The sequence below is a fragment of the Moschus berezovskii genome, chromosome 20 (assembly GCF_049115385.1).
Source record: "Moschus berezovskii isolate FMDL1 chromosome 20, NW_MosBer_1.0, whole genome shotgun sequence".
Classification (NCBI taxonomy): domain Eukaryota; kingdom Metazoa; phylum Chordata; class Mammalia; order Artiodactyla; family Moschidae; genus Moschus; species Moschus berezovskii.
The window spans coordinates 47,470,959-47,489,085 of NC_142479.1; positions in this window are offsets into that span (position 1 = coordinate 47,470,959).

Sequence of the window (18,127 nt, forward strand, 5' to 3'; positions counted from 1 at the left end):
AAGACGGGAGCTGTTTCTGCAGACAGGGACAACTTTTCTTTGTGAACTGACTGACTACCTGGAAAATACTTGAAAGGATGACGAGGCCTCCTACTAACACACGCACATAACCACATTTAGATAGACCCACACTTACACTTGCACAGACACCTGAAATGTACACAAATGCAAGTGCACTAAACATACACTTACGACATTATGTGTCAGATTACACAGTAGTGCCAAAGAGCAGCTCCCAATGCGTGTGCCAATGTGAGGGATCCTCACAGTCACGAATGGGGACATGCTGAGTCTGTGGGGCTAGAGCTCAGGGCATGGGTTGCCTATGGGAGCAGGTGAGGGCTTAGAACCTGGTAGGTATGGGCTCAGAGAACAGGACTCCCTGGCTCTGGAGGAACAAGTTGACAAGGAAGGGTTTCCAGTCCACGTGTCCTGCCCATCAAAGAGGGGGCTTTTATCAGTATATGCATTGCACACACATGGGAGAACTCAGTGAGGGAAAAAAAAGATAGACAGAGACAGATAATGTGACAGACCAAAAAACATATAGCCTGATAGATGGACAAGGCGATAGAATCAGAAAGATTAACAGACACATCAACAAGAGACAGAAAGCTATATGGACAACACAGACAGCAGGATTATGGATAGAGAGGAACAGGCAAACTAACAGAAAAGTGAGGCTGACACCCAGACAGGAAGACAGACAGGCAGGCATGCAAACACACATCTGTACATACAATCACACACACATTTGTAGGTACAGTCTCTAACACACACACAGATATAGGTACAGCCACACACACACAGATGTAGGTACAGCCACACACACACAGATATAGGTACAGCCACACACAGTTGTAGGTACAGTCACACACACAGATGTAGGTACAGCCACACACAGATATAGGTACAGCCACACACACACAGATGTAGGTACAGCCACACACACAGATGTAGGTACAGCCACACACAGTTGTAGGTACAGTCACACACAGATGTAGGTACAGTCACTCACACACACACACACAGATGTAGGTTCAGAGAGAGAGGCAGAGCCAGTGGAACAGAGAGGCAGATAGCATTGCTTCTGTCTCTTTTCTCTGACTTTGAATATCAGAGTTCCTCTGTGTGGGGCACAGTGGCATGAGGAGGTCATGACCACCTAAGAGCTCCTGTCAGTCATGAGACTTGGATTCATATGACTTCAAATGACACAAAGGGCAAAACAATGTAGATCTGACATCTCGTATGGGATCAGAATGCTTCTTGCTCTTTGATTATTTGACTAAGGATATACATTAAGAATGTAGAAGGAAATGGCAACCCACTCCAGTGTTCTTGCCTGGAGAGGAGCCTGGTGGGCTGCCGTCTCTGGGGTCGCACAGAGTCAGACATGACTGAAGCGACTTAGCAGCAGCAGCATACATTAAGAATGGTCATATTTTTATTTTGTTTTTGCTTGTTTCTGTTTACGAGGAAAAATCCATAAAAACTCTATCCTGAAGTCTTTTTCCTGGAATATATCCAAAAGAGGGATTCCAGTTGGAGCCAGCAGAGGGCAGGAAGTCATTAGTCACTAGATTGTGTTGCTTGGTCTGTGGACTAGTATACTCACGGTTTGCTTGTGTCGTTGCTTCTTGAGCATTTGGTTAACTCCAAGACCTGCACACACTCATCCACCCTTAATGACCATGCTGAGTCTTCAGTATTTATAGCATTCAGACTTTCTGCTCTTTCTCAGCAATGTATTAGAGGACACAGCTGTTCTTCGAAGTGGGGTGGAAAATCAACAAAAATCCACTCAAAATTAATTTTATGGGTGGTCCAGGGGGATTATATTGGATAGAATAAACAACAATCCAGAATGAATATCTTAGTGCAATTAACAATTTTAACCTTATTCATTTTCCTTTATATTGCATAATTTACTAAATTCTGCATCTGCAGAAATACGTTTGCTGTTCAGAAAGAATGACTTTTGGAAGGTAAGTAATCAAAGCATGTCTAAGCTTGTTACAACAATTGACATTGTCCCAGCAAAGTGGTCTCTTCATCCAACTGCTGACAACAATTAATCATGTATTCATCAGTATTTACAGGCAACCTTCAACGCCCATCATCTCAAATGTGGTTTGCAACAATAGATGCACCCTTAAATTTTTATGATTTTGGAACAAGTAGGAATAGGCTGGTCTATATAAATAAGATCAAGCATGTTCCTCTTTGAACACGGAAATTACGAGACCCACGTTTTCCCATTAACATTAGCTTAGAGGTAGTAGTCTGCTGGAGTCTTGACAGGTGCAAAGAGTTAGGAGATGGCAGAAGGACTCCAGCTAGGACTACACACAGACGTCCGGTCTCCAAAGTGAGAGGAAGGCCCTCTGTGCTCTCTTGGTGAGCCTCACCCTGTGGACCTACCACACTTGGAGTCTCTGTTGGACTTTGCAGTTCCTGGACCTCCAGTCGGTACAAACACACATTAGGTACTTTTTCATATCTAGCTTTTCCAGTCCATGTTAAGTCTGTGAAATTCATCCATATTATATCACTATTTCATATAACAGCCATTCCTGTCATCATTGCTGCTGCTGCTAAGTCACTTCAGTTGTGTCTGACTCTGTGTGACCCCATAGATGGAAGCCCACCAGGCTCCCCCGTCCCTGGGATTCTCCAGGCAAGAACACTGGAGTGGGTTGCCATTTCCTTCCCCAATGCATGAAAGTGAAAAGTGAAAGGAAAGTCGCTCAGTCGTGTCTGACTCTTAGTGACCCCATGGACTGCAGCCCACCAGGCTCCGCCATCCATGGGATTTTCCAGGCAAGAGTAATGGAGTGGGGTGCCATTGCCTTCTCCATCATCATTGCTAGGTACTACTATTGTTTGACAATATAAAAATATATGTATCTGTTCGATTACTGATGTAAGCTTTCTAATTCTCTGATTTTTTTTAGCTTTTTCTTACTGGCACATCTTCTCATGGACATAAGCCATAATCCCTGTCAGGCTGTGTCATATGGGGTGTATGTGTATGCTCAGCTGTATAGATATTGCCAAGCAGTTTTCTTTCCAAAGTTGTTATATTGTACTAATTCACACTCCATCAGCAATGCTTATCTTGCCAGGTTTAAAATATTTTGTCTAGTCTATTTAATTTTAATCATTCTGATGTGTGTGTGTGCTGTGTATGACATATTCATTTGAATTTCTTAAAGAGTAATGAAGTAGAATTGGCTTTCTGAGGCTTCTTAGCTATTTGGATATGTTCTTTTTTGAAGGACTTGTTCAAACATTTGATTGCTTTTAATTGGGCTCTCTTTTAAAAAATTGATTTGTAGCATTTTAAAAAAGATGTTCTGGGTGTGAATCCTCTATGGGATAAACATATTACAAATACACCATTCCTATTTGTGGGTATAGTTTGTACCTAAAGTTTTAATCTTAACAAAGTCCAATTTAACAATCTTTTACCTTATGGCTGTTGCATATTTTGGAGTCCCATTTGAGAATGCTTTTCTGACACCAAGTTCACACACGCTGTAACATCAAGAAGACGAAGTTCTGTGTTTTTTCCCAGGACCTCTGTAGTTCTACCTTTCCTCTGGGCAGGACCTTCTCCAAGATCTGTATCCCAAGTCTCAGTAGCTTTCCTCTGGCCCTGGCCTAGATACCTCCCTGCAGCCAGGTAATGGTGCTTCCCCAAGGATGTGAGCTCTGTGGGCCCCAAGCCCTGTCCTTTGCTCGTGCGGCCTTGCTGGTAGTGTCAGCTTCCCGTGTGTGTTCTCTCTTGTCTCAGGTGCCCCCTGTGTGTGTCTCCTGCTTTCTACGTGCTGCACTGGGCAGAACATAGTAATGTTACAACGGGTATGGATTTGACCAGTAAACTTTCCTTCATGCCACCCCTACCTTTGGAGAAAGATGCTCACCTGAGTAGGAAGATGCTCACTGGCATGATCACGTACATGTGGTCTGGATGTAAATGATCATGACAGGACAGTTGTCAAACTGGCATCTCCGATGTACAACCTGGCATCAGTTCATGCAGACTGACCAGGACAGATAGGCAGGACATATGAGGTACAGAAGTGTCAGTCTGTACAGAGAAGCATCTGGAATCTTTATATAAAATGATGGTCCACAAACTATCTCATCCCGCTAAGAGTCTCAGGTACCAACCACTCAGTTCAGTAGAGGAGTGGAGCCCTAGGTCATCTGACACTTGACAGGAGACTGGGGCTTTCGTGGGGCACCGCTGGACTGGGCTCACCCAGCTGGACAGCCCCTGCAGCATGGCTCCTGGCTGAGCCCATCAATCCAACACTGCTCACAACATTTACTTGTTTGTTCAGGTCATCACGATCACACTGTGAGCAAGTGTGTTCCCAGGTGGTGTGAGAGCTGGGACATAGGGTAAGGAGCTGCCGAAGGCCCAGCAGACAAAGAACAGCAACCTCAGTGGGCAGCTGCCTCCCAGGGTGTCTGCCCCGCTGCCACTCCTGTGATTATGTCATTTTACTGAGCAAAGGGGCTTGGCAGATGGAATTAAAGTTACTGATCAATAACCTGTGGCAGGATAAGATCCCGGTGGGCCTAATCTATCACACAAGCCCTTCCAAACTGACAGCTTTCTCTGGTTATGGGCACAAGGGCAGGTCCGATCTGTTAGGAGCTGAGCTGAGAGGTGTGAGTAGGTGAGTCAAGCCACAGGCCCCAAATGGAGCCGTGAAAGCTTTAACCACTTGCTGGGTTGAATGATGCGAGCATCTCCAGCTGTTCCATTGTCCCCCGGGGAAACGGTGTCCCTGTTGAGGCTAGGTGGGGCAGAGAATGTGGGGGTCATCTCTCTGCGGGGGAAGGCCCAACAAAAGGCTCTGGTGGTTCTCGGGACCCAAGGTGCGTGTGAAGGGGTGAGCTTGGAGTAGAGAAGTACTGGGTACCAAGTCAGTGTGGGGAAAGCTCCTTCAATGTTTCCCCCCTCCTCCTCAAAGACGCCTGGGGAAGACCCCTGTCCAAGCATCAGATAAAAGCACCTGGGAATGGAGGTGCCAGGGCTAGAAATGTAAGCTTGTGAAGAGCCCAGCCAGCCAGGGGCCTGAGTCCTTGACTGTGTGCTGCTAAGTCACTTCAGTCGTGTCCAACTCTGCGTGACCCCATAGACAGAAGCCCACCAGGCTCCCCCGTCCCTGGGATTCTCCAGGCAAGAACACTGGAGTGGGTTACCATTTCCTTCTCCATTGACTGTGTAGGGGGACGAAATCTGTTACCTGAAGACATATCTCTCTGGCATGAGGATTCATTTAGGCTGATTATTTAAAAAAACAGAAGACTCAGGAAGTGTTTTGTTTTGTTATTTTTACCTCCCTCTTAGCTGCCTATAGAATTTAGATATAGAGACAGTTCCTGGAACAGAGCTGTCCCTGGAGAAATCCGCCAAGAATGTGGGTTTTGTGTAGTGGGGAGAGTCAGTAGAGCCTGGAGACCAGAGTCCACTATCATCCCACTGCCTCTGCAGGACTCAGGAGACACTGATTTACCAAAATTTGCTTTCCCATCTCCATGTGAATTGTCTGCTATCCCACTGAAGTCCCAAATCCCTACCTCTTTTGTCTTTAGCTGAAGGTGGTATTAATATTTAAGGTGAGGGTTTTGGCATTGGTGAGTTATTCAGTTTCCCTGGGTCTCTCCCATGTATACATGTTATTAAATTTTGATGCTTTCCTGTTAATTTGCCTCATGTCAATTTAATTCTCATACCAACCAGAAGAATCTAGAAGGGTAGAGGAAAATCTTCCTCCCAGATAGCTGAGTATTTCATTACACATACATACGTATAGGGGCTTCCCTGGTGGCTCAGATGGTAAAGAATCCACCTGCAATGCGGGAGACCTGGGTTCAGTCCCTGGGTTGGGAAGATCCCCTGGAGAAGGGCATGGCAACTCACTCCAGCATTCTTGCATGGAGAACCCCCATGGACAGAGGAGCCTGGCGGGCTACAGCTCATACACGCACACACCACACGTCTCATATTTTATCTACTCATCCATCAATGGACACTCGGTTGTTTCCTTATCTTGACTTTTGTAGGTAACGTGGCAATGCACAAGGGACATAGATATGTCTTTGAGATACTGATTCTATTTCCTTTGCATATACACCCAGAAGTGGGATTGCTGGGTCATATGGTAGGTCTATTTCAATTTTTGAAGGTAGGGCTGCACCAAGTTACACTACTATGAACATTGCACAGGAGTTCCCTTTTCTCCCAGGGGAGCATTTTCCATGTGGGGAGATCAGCAGTGATGCCTCCATAAAACCTCTCTGCTGGTTTCTCCTGGGTCTGAGCACCAGACTTTCCAGCATCACTGTCTTGGCGGATACCTGTGGGCAAGAGGGAGATTGTCCCACAGAGAAAGCAGAGGCTGTGGGGATGAGATGCAGAACCCACATGGGGAGGAGCAGGGAGGCACCACTAGCTCCTTCAGCTACAGCTCTTCAAAGGGCCCCAGAGAGTGCTTGCAAGGGCTGGTGCTGTCTTGAGAGACTATCTGAAGAGTCTTCCTGAGGGGTTTACTCCACGTGGGTGGCTGGGGTCTCAGTGAAGTCTTGGGGGCACCAGGGTCCACTGCAGACCACTGGGAAAGCAGCCCCACCTCCCTCCCTCCTGCCCTGAGCCTGGCTCCTCTGAGCTGGAGAACCCACCCCCACCGTGCTCCCAAATGCACACCAGCTTCAGCTGCTGGAAAGCACCTTGTCAGGACATTCCTGGGCAGGTCAAATTCCTCTCTCATTTTTACACACATTAGCCATTATTTCAACCAAGCATGTCCCTTGTGGATGGGGGACCGAGGTCTCTAAGAATAAAGGACCATAGTTTAAAGCTTGTTCCTCTTCTTCCTGCCCCCAGCATATGATCATGAACTTCTGAAAATAAATTGGCAACTCATGTCTTGTATGTCTTGCTGCCTCTAGAGAGGCGGTTGCATCCATACTAGAGAATGTGAATAGATGTGCACAGCTAGGACATATTTCTAGCTGTCACCTGCAAAAAACTGACATCTAGTTGATGTGAGTTTCTTGTTAAGTGTCTCCAATGCACTTAAGTTGATCTTCAGGAGGATGAATGTGACAGGCGCTGTATTTTGTTTGTCAAGACTATTTTCGCAATGCCTTTTAAGATAAATGTGTTGAATTCTATAATTAACCACCTTAGACCGCGATAGCAGGCTGACATTTTCAGTGCCTGTCAACAAAGGGCAGTGAGTTGCATCAGATCCCTTACTTGGCCTCCACCTATGAGCAGCTACATTAATTCAGTGCTTCTTTATTGAGCACCTATTGTGTGGCAGGTTCTGTGTTTGACTCTGTCCTTGGTTAGGCCCTGTTTAATAAGATGCTTAGCTCTTTGGGTGGAGGACAAATTGGTCTTGGGGACATTAATCCCATGAGTGAGTTCTTTTGTCTGCTACATAACATAACCTTTCTGTGTTCACTGTTCTCAAGAAGCGCATCTAGGGTTGAGGGAGATGGGCCCTACCCATGGGAACCAGGCGCCTACTTGATGTCACAGCTGCCTGACCTCAGGATTCCTGGCCCACCCCAAACTTGGTCCACAATTGTCACATCCCTTGACTTGTGTGCGGAGAACACAGTGTTTGCTTTCTTCTCCTTTCAATGAACACTGCTGCGTGAGCACCTTTGCTTGGTTTTCAAAGGTTCCGGAATGTTCCTTTGTTGTGTCATGCTGCTGGATGTCCCATTTTTTTAAGCTCTAATAAATAACAGTGGCCTTCTAATAAATATACCCAAGTAGTATTCAGGATAAAGAGGTCATCGTGGTAGACATCAACTTGCTTCATCTGATTTTGCTTCTCTTTTCCAGATAAAGGGCCTGTCATGTGGGCTACTCCCCTGGAAGCACACCCCTTCCAATCCAGGGAGGGGGGTGAGACGCCTGCCCTCAGGATCCTGCAGTGTTGGAAGCGTTGGCTCCCTCTCTGACTCAGACACAGGGCCCTGATGGCATCTGTCCCTCACAGTTGTCAACCTCAGGAGACTGTCACCTGGTGCACAGGTGTGCAGCCTCACTGAGATCAAACATTTTGTCTAATGAGAATTAGGGGCAGCGACACCTGTGTGTGACTGACCCAGGCGTCCAGGAAGCTCGAAGGAGCCACTCCACACCCGATGGTCATGGTGAGGCCACCACTTGTCTCACTGGTGTGCTTGTCAGGCCCTTGTTCTCTGTGCTCTGTTATCTTGTTATAAAAAATTCAGCTGCAGGACAGCTGGAGCACACAGAAATGAAGGCAGGAGACATTTGCTATTGCAGGAGAGGCACTCTGGCAGGGGTGACCAGAGGAGGATCCTGGGAAATTGTGAGCAGCAGGTCTGAGAAATCAGAATGCCCTGCAGACAAGGCAGGTGGTGCCAGGGCTGCTCCCTTGGGTCTAGGAGCTGTTCTTGCACTATTGTTCAATAAGCCAAGGACTGATTTTGCAGACATGCATGCCACGCCCCTGGTGGGCAAGGGGTTTCCAGGCTCTGCACCAGGTACTGGGCAGCCATGACTCAAGCTGGTATCCTTCTCACTGTCCAAGGAACAAGAGCATCACTGGGGACCCCAAGGGTTGCACTGGGGACGAGATCTCCCATGCAGCCCTGTCTGGCCTCATGCGGCCCCCTCCTCGGCAACATTCGTGCATTTTGGACGTTGACCTGACTTTAGCTAATTAAGACTCAAATCAGGTTCTGTTCTATTACGTTAGTTGACAGCAAACCGAAGTAGATGTTTTGAAAATCTGAGTTGACAGAGAAGACTGCCCCCACAAGTAAGTTATCTGGAAAATAAGCCACAATTATGGAGCAGCAGCTCACAGCCCCATATCTGGGCCCTGTAGCTGAGATCCTCCTATAAACTCCACTCCATGGCTTACATCACGGGTCCTGCTGCTACCCGGTGGTGATCAACACCAGGGCTGGCCTACGTCCATGGCACGAACATGGCCTCAGCACAACCAGTTGGGCCACTTGCATGGAAGCTGGAACAGAAAACTAACAGTCTCCAAGCCTAGTTTCTCTAAGGGGATGCAGCCCGCCCAGCAGAGCTACCTTGGTGTGAGGCTCTGACACAGAGACACGTCCATGGTGCTGAAATGACCCCCATCTAAATCCCGCTAACCCACCTCCTCCTGCCACAAACAGATGACTAGAAATTCCAGTTCAAGGTGAGTGAGAAGGTCTTAACCCCCTGAGATGGAAGGCAGCAAACTGCCCCAGGTCCGACTTCTCCCCTCTCTGGCTCATCCCTGGCAGCACCAAGTCATCTTTGGGCCTCAATCTCCTGCTTCAGGACCAGAGGGAGGGAAACCACTGGAAAAAGCCAGTCTCACAGAATCAGCATTTCTGTCCAGGACTCCAGGTCACAGCTGAGGAAGGAAAGATCACTGACCAGGCAAGCAGGAGCTCTAGGCAAGTGCTTCTCACCAGCCCTGGCTCAGAATCCACATCCAGAGATGGACTCACGGGGTCTGGGAGTGCATGCAAGCAGGACCCCTTGGGGCCTTCCTGGCATAGACCCCTCTCCCACCTCTTTCCTCACAATAGTATCTGACACACACTCCTGAGTTGTTTTGCAAATACTAAAAGCCCCCCAAGTGAAAGAAGTTAACTATTTAATGACCAGGAGCATGGAGCTACTCGAGGCTGAGAACTAATGATGTTCACCTCTGTTACCCCACCCTGTTACCTTGTCATCAACCAATCACAATCGTGCACAAGCCGACCCTCCTACTCTGTGACCCTCCTCCCTCACCTGGCCTTTAAACGTGCCTCCCTTCACCCTCCAGGGAGCCTGGGAGTTGCTGTATTTTGAGCACCAGCTGCCTGGGCCTCCTAATCTGCTGCCTTTCAGTAAACACTGCAGTTTCCTTCACACAACTGGATGTCACTAGATTGGCTTTATTGCTGCAAAGGCAAGCAGACCCAAGTGTGCTTTGGTGATAGGATAGCAGCCCCCAGAGCTCTAGGATGTCTTCTGGCCATTTCCACCACTGGCTGCTATTTTCTCCGCTTCCCCTGCAGGTGCAGTCGGCCAGCCATTCAGAGTGCCAACCGGTCCATGAGAACATGTGAGGTTTCTGGGCACTTTGGGACTGTGGGAAGGTGGTGGCAGTGGCATTCCCAGGCCTGTGCTCCTTAGAAGAGATGCCCTCATGGTTATGGACCCCAGGCATAGATGCTTTGGGGAGGAGCCAGTTCTGGGTGTGATCAAAGTCTGGCTCAGTGCTCAGAGCTCTGGTCAGTGGTGAGGTTGGGGTCAGTGGTCCCCTGCCATTCCCATCCCAGGCACTCCTTTATCTGATGACAGAGAGGGGTGTTTTCTGTCTCCCTAGCCCCAGTGATTGGCCCGGGGCTTAATCTGTGTTGGCTGCTCAAGAGATATGAAAAATCAAATAATGGAATGAGCCCAGCCCAGTGTGGCCCCCCTGCTGTGGGGCTCCCAACGATGCCTGCTTGGCTCCGCGCACCTGGAGGACCAGGGCTTGGGCAGAAGCTGTGCCCCTGGGTGGTAGAGAATTCCTTGATCCACTGATTTGTTTAAGGACCTTCCCCTTATCCCAGTGTGGAGGCTGAGGAGACAGTTGGTGGGAGAGAAAGTCAAGTGAGCAAGGGAAGGGATGGGGTCCAGTGGGGTCCAGCAGTTAGAACCCTCAAAACCTGACACTTGGAGACAAGAGATACAGCATCCTCTCCTTCCAGCTCACTTAGCCCTGCTCAGAGCCACCTCTCAGAGGTCTTCCTGGGAGGGTCCTCTCATAGTGGCCTTTGATGTGTCAGATGACTGGAGTGTCACCTGGAGACATGTACTGGCTGAAGGGTCCCCCACCCCGACCCTGACCCCAAACCAGGAGATGCATGTGGGCCTCAGGACTGCTCTCCTCCAGGAGGGTATCCTCAGTCAGGAATGAGATCCTCTGGGTTCCCAGCGGCCCTCATGTGAGGGTGGTGCTTGGTGAGGGCTGTCATCCACCAGCTTCCGCTTTTCCATCAGAGTGCCTCCCAACAGGAGCCCTTGTAGGAAAAGCTCCTCAGGACCCTTTCTCTCAACTTCACTCCTTTCTCCCTCATTTTGGAAGGTTCTGAAGCACACTCTCTTGTTCCTTTGTCAAGCTGCTGTGTCAGAGTTTGAGACATCACCAGGAGACTTCTGAACCAGGTGCTGAACCAGGCTTCATCAAAATGGCCCAGGTGGAACACAGAACCACTGCAGGCCCTGCCCATGTCCCCACTGGGGATGAATCCATCAGGGCACTTGGACTCACAGACTTCACGGAAAACCTGTCTTCAGGACTGGTCTCCTTTCTTCCAACCATTTGTTGGTCAGCAGTGAATGGCCTAGTGGTCTTCCCTGCTTTCTTCAATTTAAGCCTGAATTTTGCAATAAGAGCTCACAATCTGAGCCACAGTCAGATCCAGGTTTTGTTTTTGTTGACTATAGAGCTTCTCCATCTTCAGCTGCAAAAAATATACTCAATCTGATTTTGGTATTGACCATCTGGTGATGTCCATGTGTAGAGTCGTCTCTTGTGCTTTTGGAAGCTATGACCAGTGTGTTCTCTTGGCAAAACTCTGTTAGCCTTTGCCCTGCTTCATTTTTTACTCCAAGGCCACACTTGCCTGTTACTCTAGATATTTCTTGACTTCCTACTTTTGCATTCCAATCCCCACGATGAAAAGGACATCTGTTTTTAGTGTTAGGTCCAGAAGGTCTTTTCGGTCTTTACAGAACCATTTGATTTCAGCTTCTTCAGCATTAGTGATTGGGATATAGACTTGGATTGCTGTGATATTGAATGGTTTGCCTTGGAAATGAACTAAAATTATTCTGTCATTTTTGAGCTTGCACCCAAGTACTGCATTTGGGACTCTCTTGTTGACTCTGAGGACTACTGCATTTCTTCTCAGGGAATTCTGGCCCACACTAATCAATATAATGGTCATCTGAATTAAATCCGCTCATTCCTGTCCATTTTAGTTCACTGATTCCTAAGATGTCGATGTTCACTCTAGCCATCTCCTGCTTGATCAAATCCAATTTATCTTGATTTATGGACCTAACTTTCCAGGTTCCTATGCAATACTGTTCTTTATAGCATCGGACTTTACTTTTGCCACAAGACATAGCCACAACTGAGTGGCATTTCCACCTTGACCCAGCCTTTTCATTCTTTCTGCAGCTGTTTCTCTGCTCTTTTCCAGTAGCATATTGGACACCTTCTGATCTGGTGGGCTCATCTTCTGGGGTCTATCTTTTTGCTTTTTCATACTGTTCATGGGTTTCTCGGGCAAGAATATTGGAGTGGTTTGCCATTCCCTCCACCAGTGGACCACGTTTTGTCAGAACTCTCCACTATGACCTATCTGTCCTGCGTGGCCCTGCATGGATTGGCTTGTAGCTTCATTGACTTATGCAAGGCCCTTCACCGAGACAAGGCGGTGATCCATGGAGGAAAAGGGCAACAGAGAGAAGAGCAAATTAAACTCAGAGTAAGTAAAACAAAGAAAATGACAAACATTTGAATGAAAATAAATGAAATAGAAACTAAAAAGAAAACGAAATTAAAAGCTACATTTTTGGAAAAGATAATAAAAATAGGCAAAACTTTAGGTAGACTCATCAAGACAGAGGACTCAAAATAAATAAAATAGACAGAAAAAGGGAGACACTATACCTGATACCACACACATAAAAAAGATCATAAGAGATTACTATCAAAATAACTCACCCAACAGAGTGGATGGCCTAGAAGAAAAAAATGGATAAGCTCCTTGACTCTTAGGCCAACTAAAATTGATTCATAATGAAATAAAAAATCTGAAAAGACCAAAAATGAGTGAGGACATTGAATCAGTCATCAAAAACCTAAAACAAATAAGGTTTTATGACTAGATGACTTCATTAATGAATTCTACCCATTAGTTTAAAAAGAATTAATACCAGTCTTTCACCAACTCTAACAAACACTAGGAGAGGGAATGATTTTCACTGGTTTTATGAGACCAGCATTATTCGGATACCAAAACCACAAGGACATTATTTGAGAAAAAAAAAAGAGGACAGACTAATAAAGTGGATGAATATGGATGCTTGAATCCTCAGCAAACCAAATTCACCAAGGCATTGTGTTGCAGAAACCAGTACTTTAGAAAACAAACACCACACTCAGAGAGTTGGAAAACTCAGGTTTATTATGCGGGCCCAGAGGAGTGCACTCCAAGCTCTGAGCCCCAAACAAAGGGGTTACAGAGTTTTTATAGACAGACTACAGTGTGCAACACTAGCGGCTAATGGGCTGGTTTGAACTAAAGGGTTTCATGTGTGGGGGAACATTGGTCAAGGTGGGGAGGGGGATGCCTGACCTTTACACGGATAGGCAGGATTAAGCAGATTTGTAGGGACTGGGAGAATGCAAAGAGCAGGACAAGGGTGAGTTAGATAAGCTCCAGTTCCTACTATTGTAAGGCCCCACTTTCTGAGACTACGTGACCTACGTGATCCAGACTTTTCAAGGAGCAAGCTGAGTTACAGAGGCAGAAGGAGGAGGTAAAATTTTAACTTTCCTTTTCATTCCCTACCTTGATGCTTCTATCACTCATTGTAGAAAGTGTTACCTCATGTTTTGGTAGGACATTGAGTTCCCTATCATTTAGGGGGCCATATTGAGCTCTTGGGCTTTCCTGGTAGCTCGGGTGGTAAAGCGTCTGCCTACAATGTAGGAGACCCGGGTTCGATTAACATTATGGATTCAATCTGAGAGGTTATGAACTGGGTAATTGCATTGAGAATACAAGGGCCTAACAAGAGTGCCACAAAGAGCATGAAGAGAGGACCGGTTAAAGGGAGAAGCCGTGATGCCCAGCTCCAGATATTGTTCTAGTTACCCCAGGAATTTGTTGTTCCTCTCTCCTTTTTATGATTCATTCCTTTAGCTGTTGGGCCATGTCGCTGACTATTCCTGATTGGTTTACATAAAAGCAACATTCTTCTTTTAAGAAGAGGCAGAGTCCTTCCTTTTCAGCTGTCAATAGGTCTAACCCTCTCCTATTCTGTAAAACCACGTCAACCAGGAAGTCTAGTTGGTCCTGTAAGGCCACTAAAGATCTGGCCACTCTCTCAATGTCGTCTGCGAAGTCTTTGGATAGTGTATGGTAAAAGGTGGCTGATGAAGCAATTCCTCCTATTCCCATACCTATCCCAGTCGTGGGATCCCTATCCTAGACCAACTAGTAAGGGTATAAACTGGATGGCTCTTTTTGACCACATATGTGCTGCCAGAGGTACGGCAAGAGTCTGGTTGTTAGGAACAATATTCATCTTGGGAGTGAGGAAAGCGAAGGTGCAGATACCCATCCAATTGACTGGTAGACATAAGCAAGCATCTGTCCCACAAAGAAAGAAAAGGCCTTGGTGGGGGCAGCACCATATTATGTTTGTGGGAGGATGAGTGGGCCACTCACCTTTTAAAGTTTGATTACATTGGTCCCTGGCTAAATTGCCAACAGGTTCAGTTCCTCCATCATTTGTAAAGCATTCTGGAGCCTTTTGAGTCAACTCAATTGTCCTTACAAGACTGGTCCTGGTAAGGGTGGATCTATAGGAGTTCCCATGGCTGTTGCATTATTTAATGGTACTGGTGTAGCTAAATACCATGGAGCTCCTAAGGGTAAGCAAAGCCAGCAATCCCTGGCCAGCTGGGGGTTGGTGTCATTAAGTAGGCGATGAGTTGCGTTGAGAACCTGGTACAGATGAGGGTGTAAGGGGGAGTTCACTCTAACCTGGGTTATACTGCCATATATGGCAGTATATGATTTGGCAGGGCCAAAAAACTGGCAGAGCCTGATTTCTGTAGGGCAAAGTTGGTCTGTGATTTCGTTTGTCTGCATTATTGTCCCTGTCCAATAGGTTTTTCCATTTATTTAACAGACAGACACCTGTTCTGGGTTGTAACATCTGCGTGGCATTTAGGGGTGGATGGAGGCACAGGGGCATGATGGCAACGCCATGGTGTCTAGATACCACCTGGGGTTTGGATCCTCTGGTGGGGGAAAGGTAGCAGCAGCAGGGGTCATAACTGGAAAACATTTTTGGCACCCAGTCCCCTGGATATACATTGCATGGTTATGAAGGCAGTAGGTGATCGGCCTATAGAATTGACTATCTATACATTGCTCTGCTCTGCTACTGCTAAGTCACTTTAGTCATGTTCGACTCTGTGCGACCCCATAGACGGCAGCCCACCAGGCTCCCCCGTCCCTGGGATTCTCCAGGCAAGAACACTGGAGTGGGTTGCCATTTCCTTCTCCAATGCATGAAAGTGAAAAGTGAAAGTGAAGTCACTCAGTCATGTCCGACTCTTAGCGAACCCATGGACTGCAGCCTACCAGGCTCCTCCATCCATGGGATTTTCCAGGCAAGAGTACTGGAGTGGGGTGCCATTGCCTTCTCTGATATATTGCTCTAGCCGATGGTTAAGTAAGCGATTTTCCAAGGGTTGACTATAATGTTGACAGGTGCACGATGGATAAGGAACAGCACCATCTGTTACAGCAAGGGACACCAAAAGTTTGCAAAGCAGCCTGTATATAACAGATAACTGAACAGTAGCAAAAGGTTTTCTCCCCATCTTTGGGTTGTCACAGCTATAGCAACTGAGCGTATCATGAAGTGGGGTCAGATATACTGTGGAGCAATTTAGTTAGTAGGGAGAATTGATCAAAAGAGACTTCTAATAAGAATGAGGCTTCCCACTACAGTGAGATAACAGACAGCTAACTGCAGCTTCTGACCCAAATCCCAGTCCTGGGGTGTGACTGAAGCTAGTCATGTAGCGAAGAGCACAGCAATAATACCAATCAGACATGGAGTCCAGGACTATAAAAATCCATTGATATTTTGATAGCTGGATCCTTAAGCTTCTGCTGTGCATTGACCAGCCAGCTGCCAGAGTGTGGCTGGAGCAAGGCTGAAGAATCCTCAAGCTTCTGCCGTGTGTTGACTAGTCAGCTTCCGGAGTGACTAGAGTAGGGCTCAGTGTCCTTCATGGGTGAGGGTTGTTGATTTTGGAACCAGACCTCAAGCGGATTTTCGGGGTCCCGAACTGTTTTCCAGGTATCCTCGTTATAGGAAACCTCTGCCTTCTTGACTCTGGTATGGTAGATACAAAGGATGATGATGCCTGTAATTTTAACAGCAGTAGGGGTTGCCAGGACAACCACGTGAGGGTCTGTCCAAACTGGCTGAAGTGGTTCCTTTTTCCAGTCCTTAACCCATACCTCATCTCCTGGCTGATAGGGATGAACCCAATTGCCCAAAGGAATGGGTGCCCTTTCTAAGGTTTCTTGGACAATATGGTGGAAGATTTTTCCCAGGGTCTGGAGGTGTCAGGACATCTCCAGGTCAGCTAGTTGTTGGAGCTCTCCCCTGAGTTTTCCTGTCACTGGGGTTGTTCTTGCATATAAGATCTCAAAGGGAGAACAGCATGAGGACCTTGGGGTGTATCGGGCTTGGATAAGGCTAGGGGTAACATGTCAACCCAAGATAACTGGGTCTCCTGACAGAGTTTAGCTAATGTAGTCTTGAGGGTCTGATTCACACGTTCAACTTTCCCTGAGCTCTGTGGCCTGTAAGCAGTGTGAAACTTCCATTTGATTCCCAGTGACCTGAATAAAGTTTGGGTTATCCCAGACACAAAAGGTGGCCCATTGCCAGACCCTATGGAGAGAGGAAGCCCATATCTCAGGATTATGTCTCTTAGCAAGGGCCTAGCTACTTCTCATGCCCATTCAGTGCATGTGGGGTAGGCTTCAGCCCATCCCAAGTAGGCGCAGTCTACCACAAGTAAATAGTTACAGCCCCTATAGGGCTTGACTTCAGTAAAGTCCACTTCTAGATCTTCAAAGGGCAGTGTCCCAACTGTCTGCACCCCTGGGTTGGGTCTTGGTCTTTGGCTGGCGTTGTTTTGCACACAAGTCACACATCTAGCACTGATCTGGGCACACAGGGTTGGGAGCTTAGGAATGAAATAGTAGTGCCTCAATACACTCTCCAGCGCAGTTTTTCCAAAATGAGTTATCTCATGATGTTGTTTTACCAGCTGGATGGTTATATTGCTGGGGACAAAGAGTCTTTGGTCTGGGAGTTTCCAGCAGCCCTCCTTTTATTTTATTCCTCCCTCATTTAGAGCCCATTGATCTTCTTCCTTGGTGTATCTCAGGGACAGAGGCAATTCTGGTGCTAAGAGGACTTTAAAGATTGACTCGTGTCCACTGTGGGGCTTGGGTGTGTCACCACCTCCTTGGCTGCCTTGTCTGCCAACCGATTTCCTTTGCTGATTGGATCAGTTCCTCGCTGATGGCCTTTACAATGGATGACTGCCACTTGGGAAGGCTTCCAGACTGCCTCTAACAGCTGAAAGATTCCTTTTTTGTTTTTAATCTCCTTTCTCCCCCCAACTGTCAATAGTCTCCTTTCTTTATAAATGGCTCCATGTACATGTAAAGTATTAAAGGCATAGCTGAATCAGTATAGACATTGACTTGTTTCCCTTTGGTGTGCCTTAGCGCCTGGGCGAGTGCTCACAGCTCATCTCATTGTGCTGACCACCCTGGTGGCAAGGTCTCAGCCTTCACTGTCTTGTCAGTTATTATGGCATAGCCTGCTCTGTGCTGCCCGTCTTGGATGAAACTGCTTCTGTTAGTGGACAGTTCCAGTTCTGGGTTCTGGAGGGAAATGTCCGTCAAGTCTGGCCTGCTCGAGTAAATTTCATCTATGACCTCCTCACAGTTATGGCTGGGGGTTCCCACTTCCATAGGTAAAAAGGTGGCAGGGTTCAGCGTCTGCACAGTCTCGAGATGGACCTGTGGGTTTTCGCAAAGCAGTTCTTGATAGTGAGTCATCCTGGAGTTGGTCAGCCACTTATGCCCCTGGCTGTTCATCAGGGCAGTAATAGCATGGGGAATCTTTACATTTATATTTTGTCTTAGAGTAAGCTTATCTGCCTCTTTGACCAAAACCATAGTGGCAGCTAATGCCCGGAGGCGTGGTGGCCATCCCACAGCCACTGGA